This window comes from Astatotilapia calliptera, chromosome 9 (assembly GCF_964374335.1).
Source record: "Astatotilapia calliptera chromosome 9, fAstCal68.1, whole genome shotgun sequence".
Lineage (NCBI taxonomy): Eukaryota > Metazoa > Chordata > Actinopteri > Cichliformes > Cichlidae > Astatotilapia > Astatotilapia calliptera.
In genome coordinates this window covers 31,655,802-31,664,943 of record NC_137430.1, presented here as the reverse complement: position 1 = coordinate 31,664,943, position 9,142 = coordinate 31,655,802, and positions in this window count along the sequence as shown.

The window sequence follows — 9,142 nt, the reverse complement described above, 5'->3', positions numbered from 1 at the left end:
CCTCAGCGTTACAAAAGCAGCTCCACCACTGAGCCTTCGAGCTGAGCAGCAGCTATCAGCACGAGACAGCTGTGACAGTTTGCTGACAGTCAACAGTTTTGATGGAGTTTCGTTTAGGTGGCACGAGGTCACTCAGTGAAGTTCAAACAAGCCACAAACTTGATCCATTTTTCTGGAAACAGTACCGTAGTAATCAAACAAAACTTGAACTGGAAAATGGTTGATAAATTTGATAATTAGTTGCCCAAAAGTTATCTTCCTTTTAATATCAGAGCATTTCCTCTCAGTTTCATCAGTGATCCAAAACATGGAGGGGAAGGGGCATATTTTAACTGAAACCATGATAGGACAAAGCCACAAACACAAACAACAACAAAAACCTTACATATGATGGAAGCTGTAGGGGAAAAACCTATCAGACCAGGTTATTTATACACATAGGTACACGCGGATTGAAAAATGAGTCACAGGTTTTAGCAGTCAAAGTGGAGCTGATAATGTGGAAAGGAAGCAAAGGCAGGAAGTACAAATACAATGAGGCATAGAGAGATGAGAACTAGAAATACAAATGAGAACAAAAAACTAACATTTCAAGGTCCATGACAAAATCGAGCAGATTTTAGTGCCTACACCAGCAAACTAAGCGAATCAGCAAGAACTTAAAGGACGAAACAGGACATGAACCAGGACATTGTAAAGATTCTGACACCATCTCCCCTCCAGCCTCTTAAATTGAACTGTACATGTCACCAAAAGTAGAACAACACAGACACCAAAGAGCACCAATGTTACAGAAGTGAGGGCAACAACTTGTCCAACTAGGTTTTGGGGACCCAGAGCCTATCCCAGCTGGCTCTGGGCACCAGTCTCTCCCATTTTGTTGCTTTTGGATTTGTTAGTTTTCCTTCTCAGACTGTTATACCAGTGTTTGTGACTTTAGCATCTACCGTTTTTCTTCCCGGGACATTGGATCACACTTTGAATCCAGAAGCAACAAACATTCAGTGTTTCATAGAAAAATAACATCCTGTTTTTAGAAGTGCATTCATCATGAAAGATGCAAAATGAGGAAACAGTAGCAAAGAAAATGTTAAAAATCAATTCAAGCCAAAGCATGAATTGCTTCAAATAAGAGGAACGAGGTCGATGATCGATGACCTTTACAGAGAAACTTGCTGGTTGAAAATGTCCAAGGATTTGTTTGAGGAAAAAGCTGTTACACGAAACTTTTGATATCAAGTGTAGGAGGGTGAAATCTCTGTTTTGTGGGGGGATTTGGTGAGTTTTTCCAATAAAAATTACATATTCCGTCCATAGATGAGAGAAGGCTCAAGGTTTTGAGGGCGATTTGAGATTTTAAAGCACTACATTTATGCTCACTGGTCCTTCCTTTGCAAAACTATCCTTAAAAGCTCACAGAGGGTTTCTCTTTGTGGGCTAAACGCCAGTTATACTAAAAATATATCCTCAAAGGTTGTTGGAGGTGGTGTGTGGGAGTGTTTTCCACCTCCGTCTCCCATCCACTCTCCTCATACGGTAGTTACTGAAATCCATTGTCCTACACACCGTGGGTTCCTGCAGACAAAAGCTAAAATTCAAACTCTGTTCTTAGATGCGGAGAAATGAATGCACCAAAGGCTATTAGTAAGAGATGGAAAGGTCAAGTGAGATAACTAGAGTAATAGCACAGTGCTGCTTTTTAATTTTACGTCCTCTTAATGGGTCATTGTTTCTGCTAATGTCACCGTCCTGGTGGGTCATTAACTCATTGAGGTGACTCACAGGACACAAAGGGCTCTGACATTTTTCAGCCCATTGCCTTTATTATTAAAGTGGGCTCAACATTTGTATTAAAATGTTCTTCGCAGTGAGAGAAACAAAGATGTGAGTGGTTACAGCTACAGGTGATAAACAAACAGCTTCGAGCACATTCAGTAGAAATGTATCATTAACAGGTGCAAATGTGTCAGTGGGGAGTTTACAGCATTTCTGCTGCTTCTAAGCACTCAAATATTTATTATTGTGAATTTTCTGTATTAGCATCATGGCTGTTTGTTGAGGCAACAACCTTTAACAAGACCTTTAAATGCCATGTAGTTCTGGCTTTTGTCAGAGTACTTCAGATATTATAGTCAATCTCAAAACTTTTTAAGGATTTCTAAAACGTGCATGCGTCACTTATCCGATTCTTTCCTTTTTCAGACATTCTGTTGTAGATTTCCTTCTGTGCTTAGGATCATTGTCCTGTTGCATGACTCAGTTTCAGCTTTATCTGTCAGACAGACAGCCTCACACTAGACTCTAGAAAACTTTGTTATACAGAGGAGTTCTCGGTCAACCCAGTGACTGCAAGGTACTCAAATCCTCACCCCACCATCACCTCACAGACAGCTGGTGTTTGCTGATATTGTGTGTTTGGTCTCTTTTGTCCAAATGATACAGTTCCAGAAGTGTTCTGTTTTGTTCACATGCAACTTTGCAAACCTACGATGTGCTTCAGTATCCTTTTTAGAGAGAAGAGGCTTTCTCCTGGGAACCATTTCAAACAAACCATAGTTGTACTGTCATGAACTTTCACCTTTCATGCATGACCACGCTCTCTGTCTCATTTCAGACATTACCCCAAGACGTCATTCACCATCGTGGCCGACACTCCAGAGAACCTGAGACTGAGACAGCAGAGCGAGCTGCAAAGCCAGGTAAACACACACACACACACACACACACACCAGGCCTCAGATGTGTGTACGATGCAGGAGCGCTGCCATCATCTCTGACCTGCTTTGATGATGATGATGCCATGTAGTGTTCGTCTGGTTGGTTTTTCCTTTTGAATCATGCCAGGCAGCCTCCTTGTTTTCCCCACAGCTCTGATTCGCACTGGTGTACTTTGACTGCGATAAAAAAAAATGTATGTAAAAGCCAGATGCAGTGTATAAATAGACAAACTTCCATCACATTCTCCTCATTTCGCCTCCAGGAAGCAGAGCTGTGCACCTGAGCGTTTTCATCTCTGTGCCGTGCCAAAGGGGAGGAGACATGAAGCTAAGAAGGTTTCACCAACATCAGGGCTTCATACTGTGACCTTTCAGTCAGTTTAGGTTTTCACTGGAGCTTTTTCCCCTTTAACTTCTTCAGTTTTTCTTTTCTCAGTGTGCCAAACCCTATGGTCCACATTTTCTTTACCTATTTTCTGGAAATGGGTTAAAATTTATGCTACATTTGGATGGAAACTTGGCAGCTGAAACCCCGCAAAAAATCTGCCTGCTTGCCCAGATCCACTTCAGTCATCAAGTCAAGAAACATAGTTATTCTTTCAGCAGAGGCCGGGACAGCTTGTACTCTACAAATGGCTGCTGTGTAGCTTGGTCTTGAATAAAAGTACTTCTTTTGTTTTTAAAATGACAGATCCTCGTAGATTAGGTCACACTGTTTGATGCCCTGATGTATTTGAAACCTTCTTAGCTTCATGTCTCCTCCCCTGTGGCACGGCACAGAGATGAAAACCAACGCTCAGGTGAGCCGGTAGAAGCTGTGCTGGCAGCTCTGCTTCCCGAAGGCGAGATGAGTCACTGTGCTGATTTACTGACACTAACTGATGCAATGGACATGTGAGAGAATCAGCCAGCTATCTGTGCCATATGTCCTCATCCAGTGTGTGTGTGTGTGTGTGTGTGTGTGTGTGTGTGTGTGTGTGTGTGTGTGTGTGTGTGTGTGTTTCAGCCCAGCAGACTGCAGTACAAAAGGACAGATGTCCACTCAGCAGTCTGCTGGAGGGGGCATGCTGTTTGGCATGCTTATGTGTGTCTGTGTCCTGCTCTGTGCCAGTAACGACCCCTCCATCAAATATTTGTCATTTACAGACCAGTTTCACACATTCGTGTATTCTGTCCCGTCTCCGTTTCTTCTTTTCACTCATTTTCCTCTGCTGTGATTTCAGGAAACTGTAAAAACCAAATATTTTACATCGGTGATCTTTTGGATTTTAATGCCCTGTTAGTGCAGACTGCTGACATCATCACTGTTGCAATGTTGTTTTGATGAGGAGATCCAAACTCTCCTACACATGTGAGAAAGGCTTCTTCCTACTCTGCCTTTCACAATAAGAGTCTTTGAAGTATACACTGGTGTCATCAGAGCTGAATGCAGGACTCAGCAGGCTGACATCCAGTCAAAGATGAATGTTTATTTAGGCAGTAAGCAAAGTGGAAAATGTTAAGCTAATCCAGAAACACAGGTGAACACACAGGGTAGCACAGGGAGAAGCATAATGGAAACTGACAAAAGACACTTTATTAGGAATACCTGCTCAATTGTTCACCCAAATATCTAATCAGCCAATCACATGGCAGCATCTCGGCGTGTTGAGGCATGTAGACATGATCTGGGCAAAAATGGCTTGTTGATGGCAGAGGTGAGAGGAGAGACCAGGCAGCTACTCAAATGATCACTCGTTACAAGCGTGGTATGCAACAGAGCATCTCTGAACACACAACACAAAGAACGTTTGTTTAATCTGTGCCAGTTAAAGAAGTTCTGAAAGCAGAAGAGTGTCCAAGCCAGTATCAGCACGGTCTACCTAATACAGTGGCTGCTGGATGTACACGCAGAGGGTGAGGAAGGAGGTACAGCTGAGTGTAACTGACACAGGTAGAAACAGTTAGGGGTGGGCTGACAGACATGTAGGGGGAAGAAGACAGAAAGTAAACCAAGAACCTAGAAATAAAAAACATGACGCTAAACTTCAAAGTAAAACAGAAACAAGACTCACAGACACAACAGCAGAGACAAGCTCAGAGATGAGGCAGAGGGAGGAACAACAGGGAAGCACGGAGGGAAGTAAGACCACTACAAACAGAACAAGGACATGAAACCAAACACAGGACGGAAAAAATCAAATTCAGCACTTAAAAAAAACATAAATAAAAACAAAACGCTCAGTAATACCACAGGATTAGGAAACTATGATTCAAATAAAAAAATGTCTTTGTTTCCTAAAGTTATGAAAATGAAAGATTAATTTATTTCTTCCGATTTTAATAATAATAACAACATTTTTAAAAAGTAATTATTATGTCAAAATTATAATAGATGCTGTTTGGGTTCAGTCCAGAGCATGAAGCTGCTGCACAGGAAGTATAGCTGTTCATCCAGGATAACACCACACAGCTGCATGCAGCAGGCATCACTAAAGCTAGAGACAGAGTAGGGCACTTCCTTCTATTTCAAAATAAAGCACATCCTGTGAGCACTTTCCATAAGAATACTAAATTATTATTATTATTTATCATTATTATTATTTAGGTCTAAACACTTTCACATGAACAGCATGCTGCAGAATATGTGAAACCAAACCATCCAAACCAAAATCAACACTTTTCCATCTCTTGGCACTGGTTGGCCTTTTACATACAAAAACATTGTCAATATCATAAAACCACAACAGACCAAAGACATAGATCCACATCGACTGAGGGGAAAATAAATGTTTTATTTTGTACAGCTTTACAGACCCCGCAGGTCTGTGTAGCTGTGCTATAAGTCTTCATGGTTTGTACACTGGATTCATATCAGCAGAAATGGGTTAAAGATCCACTAACATATCATACATCTACACGGCAGGCAGATGTGGAGTGGGAACCACTCAAATAAAGAAGGTGCATCCCTAAAATTTCAACAGTGGTGCGTTTGCATCTTCTCCTCTTTGGGTGTGGAGGTTAGCTGAAATAGAACTGGAATAAACTTAAATCAGCATCAATAAAGATGTAAAATGACTAATGTGTCATTTTTAGCATTGTCTTTGTAAAAGAGGCTTTCTTCCCTTGTGCCGTGCAGAAGGTGGAAACAAACCCTCTTCTTCCTCTTCTTTAGTTACTTCCTGCCCACTCGCCTGCTCTCTCTGTAGGTCATGTATAAGTCTGTTTATATTTGCTCTGAAACTCACAGGTTCTCCTTCAGGAAGCTGATTGTAACAGACAGTGACACTGTGTAGCATTAGTGTGCTTACATTGCACACACTGGGAAACCCCGCATATGTTCAGCACTGACCTCGTTGTGTAAGGCACAGAGGAAAGGATGAGACATGATCGTGTGACCTGGTTATGGTTGGCGCTGTCTGTCTCAAGCATGTGGATTACATATAGAGAAGTCACAAAATAAAAAACAACGATTTTTCATTGCAAACTAAAATCATTCGGTTTTATTTAAAAGTCATTGTGAGATCAAATAAACAGCTCTTATTTTATTTGCTCTGAAACTGCAGTTTTTCATCCTTCAGACCAGCTGATCGTTCATCAAAACCTAAACAGCCTCACAGACCATCTCACACAGTCCTGAATGATCAGCACATTTTAAACACCTCATAGTTTCTTTTCAACCTAATAGAGCACTTTGCTCTCAGACGGGCTGACTTGTAAATGGTTCTTATATAGCATTTTTCTACTCGACCACTCAAAATGCTTTGTACAACATGCCTCATTCACCCATTGACACAAGCACTTTTGTCTACGTTTTTTCTGTGTAAGTGCTTCCTATCATGAGCTGTTCTGCTTCCAGAGCTGCAGCCACCTCCATGTGGTTCTTAGACTTTCTAAAAGTAGACTGGGATGAGTGGAACCAGCTCCCAGTTTGTGTAGCCTGTGTACTTCAAGGATTAGCCTTAAAACATCCAATATTGATTAAAGCTTATTTTGGGGGCTGGATCATCCTTTAGTTATGCTGCTTTGGTTCAGGCTGCTATGGGACAAACCCTGATGCATCTTCACTCCCTGTTTTCAGCTTTTGTCTTCTCTCTGTTGGAGTTTGTTTTGTCCAGTTTGTTGTTCGTGGTCTCTCCATGCTCCATTTCTCTCTCGTCTTTCTTTCATCGCCCTGAAAGCTGAAGCAGATGACTGCCCCTCCCTGAGCCTGGACTTCTCTTCCTGTTAAAAAAAGTTTTTTTCCTTCATTTCACTGCCAAGTAGAGGATTGTTCAATCAGTGAAGTTCTCCTTATAATAGTTAAGTAATAGTTGAAACCCTGTCCCCTCAAACCGGACTCATACAGGACGCAGAGATCTGTGTTCAACCACGCAACTTCCTGAAACCAGTGAAGCAGATGAAGCAACCACGACCATATAAAACTATAAAACTGTTCCACTCCAGTCTAGGAGGAGGAGGTAATGTTGAAGACTACAAAAAAAGAGTCTCCACATACAGCAAAGGACAATCAACAGTGCATGAAGCTGTGCTGCTGTCAGTTGTGATTTAGTGCTTTGCAGATGAGATCACTGAGTCGTATCCACAAACTCTGTAAAAGATTGATGCTTTTCCGCCGTCTCAGTGTTTTCACGTCAGACGTCAGAGCGCAGGTGAGAGACTCACAGAGACTTTTTTATCCAAAGTGAAACCAGCGATCGAGACTGTAAACTCATCAGGAAAGTATTCCGAGTCCACAGATTGATGATGACAACTGATGGTTGTTCTTAGATTTCTATTCAGTCACACTTTGCTTTGAAACCAAACGAATCGTCCTTTGTTCATCGTTAGTTTCACGGTGACTTCAGTGTAGAAGCCACATTAGTTTTATTATATACAGTCTACAGTCATAACTGTGGAGAAGACGTAGGCAGTCTTACCAAATTCATCAACAAATAATTTAAATTAATTGAATGTAAAAAGAAAATGAGCCAATGCACTCAACCAATCAGAAATGGTCAGCCATGCAAGCCCCACCCCACGGTCCACTTTTGTCCAGTTTCTCGAGTGTGTGTGAGAGAGAGGGTGTGTGTAGTTTAGCTCATTAGCTTGTCATATTAGCTCTGCAGGGAGCCTCGGACTGATGAATGGGGATTTAATCTGCTTTGTAATGAGAATGGGGGCAATCACTGTGAGAGCAGAATAACAGAACACACAACGCTATGAGTCATACTCCTGCGTTTTATAGCCTTATGCAACGCTGTTCTGAGGGCTAATGGACTGTTACTGATGACTGATAGGCACCAGCAGGATGACATTAGGTCCAAACGAGCTGCAGAGTGTTTCCTCTGAAGGTCGAGCTGAAGTGCGGGCGGGACCGGAGTAAAAATGACCGCATGCTTGTTATCGTTGTTGTCTGTGGGCTCTAAATCATCCACTCGGCCTGCTGCTTGGCAGGGACACAGTACTGGTTTGGCTGACCCTGACTCATTTACAGATCTGTGATCAGTCTGCCCTCATAGAGAAATAGTGTCCTGCAAAGTGAATGTGTTAAACGTGTGGAGAATCCTGAACATGCCCACGACATGATTCAAAACTAAAATGTAAAAGAGCCGTTTAGAGTCTGTATCTAAGGATAAAACAGAAACACCACAAGAAATCGTTCTTTTGAAACATGTCCGCTCATTGAAATGACAGCAGCGCACTTCAAAAACGCTGAGTTAAGAGCATGTTTACCGCTGAGTTGCATCACCTCTTCTTTTAACAAGACCCTGCAAGTGTTTGCCTTTTAAAACTACAGCATTGGTCTCCCGAGTTCCCAGATTTTTTATTCCTGTTGCTCGATTTCAGCTGCTGGGTGACAGGTCCGGACGACAGGCGGACCGGTTTAACAGCTGTGCTGTTGGAAAATGTGGAAAAAGTGTCAGTGTGGAATAAGCAAGTCCTTTCCTGAAAAAGATGTTGTCTGGATGGCAGCACATGTTTCTCCAAACGCTCAGCATTAATGAGGCCTCCACAGATGCACAAGCTACCCCTGTGCATGTGTGCCGACGCCCCCTCATTCTGTCATACAGGCTCTGTCCCACCTCTCTTTATTCCACGGCTTGTTGTGATTGGTCAGACTGGAGTCAAAAGGCAACAGTGTTGCTGGATTTGGATCTTTGCACAGTCGAGTTCAAACTTTGTGTAGATGCAGCGATGAGTTCACTGACAGTGGTTTTTAGGAGTGTTTCTGAGCCCATGCAGTGATTTCCAGCACAGAGTCAGGTGTGTTTGAGTTCTGCCTGAGGGCCTGAACATCACTTCTCTGGATCTTTGATGATAACAGATGATGAAATCTTACATCAGAAGCTTGATTGTTAAATCGCTGAACGATTTGAACATGCCGTCTGTCACAGAGAGGTGAACTCCTCCCCATCGTCCCTTCTGATAGTCTCAGTCTCTTTTTTGTCATTTTACTAATCAAC